This window comes from Cephus cinctus, unplaced genomic scaffold (genome assembly GCF_000341935.2).
Source record: "Cephus cinctus unplaced genomic scaffold, Ccin1 Ccin1_scaffold1227, whole genome shotgun sequence".
In the NCBI taxonomy this organism is placed as follows: domain Eukaryota; kingdom Metazoa; phylum Arthropoda; class Insecta; order Hymenoptera; family Cephidae; genus Cephus; species Cephus cinctus.
The window spans coordinates 19,480-20,983 of NW_014333683.1; positions in this window are offsets into that span (position 1 = coordinate 19,480).

Below are 1,504 nucleotides of genomic sequence, written 5' to 3' on the forward strand. Positions count from 1 at the left end.
TCACCGGCGTGGTGTCGCGAGTTAAGATATTTCGGTTTTCGCACGCTAACGCGAAGATTGAAAAGTGTCTTTACCCATTGTACTCTGCGTGTGCTAGCCAGGGGTCATGAAAGAGGATATTTCAAAAATGATCCGTACATACTTTCGTTAGCCGTAGCATGTATCAGTAAACGCGGAGTGCGCGATAGCCACATCACCAGGGCTATTATAAGCGATCGTCGATTCCACGAAGGTATGTATCTGCCACTTACCAGTAATAGCTCCTACATAATTTGCCTTTTTTAAAAAAAATAAATTAATTTTACAAGAATTGACGCGCTTTCACCACGAAGTCGTCCCCGAGGAGGAGGAGCAGTTGCTCTTAGGGTGCCTCGATCATATAGAGGAGGTTTACCCGGAGCCCAGCACCAGCACGGCGACGGTGATGCAAAGTGCTAACGGTAAAACATACTTTTTTAAAAAAAGATTACGTCTAATTTACGTTTTATTACAAAAAAAGTAGCAGGTCCATCGACAGCGCTGGACGTGCAGGTGATGGAGGAGGAGGAAGAAGAAGAAGAAGAAGAAGAGGAGGGCGAAGAATCGCTTCACAATACGTGGGGTATGCGTTAAACAGTATCGGAAGCAAAAGGAGAAAAAAACAATGCGATCTTCTTCATAATTTTTTACAGATGAAATTATGTCGATAGCATCGGCCGGTAGCGATCGCAGTGTCTACGGCGATCATGATGATGACCGTTCCACCATGTCCAGCGCTTCTAACGAGCGCTATCAATGTAATAATTATAAATTGACAGACACCGTTGAAAACTCATCTGTGTGAAAATAAAAAGTAAAAAAAAGTTGTACATCTGTTGGAGGTTGCTGGCTACGATAACCATATTGCACCGGACAACGCACGCTATGGGTTCTTAGGAACGGCGTGTACGAGGTAGCGGATGCCGACGAAGCGGCCGATGCATTGGCGGGGCGCGATGGGGCCCCGAGCGCAGCGGCTACCCTCGAGGAAGGTAACGTAGAAAGAAATATTATTTGACATTTAAAGTCCTCTTTGTCCAAACTGCTAACTTTAAAAATGTAGGGGATGATGATGAAAACCTGTTAGACGCTGTATTCTCATACATCGGGTCGATGTTTAATCCTCGAGAGGAATGAGAAGTCAGTATGAGCTGAATACTCTTTCTTTTTTTGTTTAATAACAAAAACAGTAATAAAAAACTCTTTTTCCAAACGGTAGATGCGGGAGATGCGGGCGCGCAGTATCAAACAGGCGGGGGACTCCTTCTTCGGTCGCAGAGTTGTGTCGACGAAGACACCGACAACGAGGGCGCCAGCGCAGAGCCCAGATACAGCATCTGGCGACACAGGTGTTTCCTGAAAATCCGCGCTTCGTACAGGAAGTCTACCGCGATGCAACTGCCGAACCGCACGGCTATTTACTACTCGATTTGAAGCAATCGACACCCGATAACTGCCGCTTTCGCACGTGCGTGTTTCCTTCGGA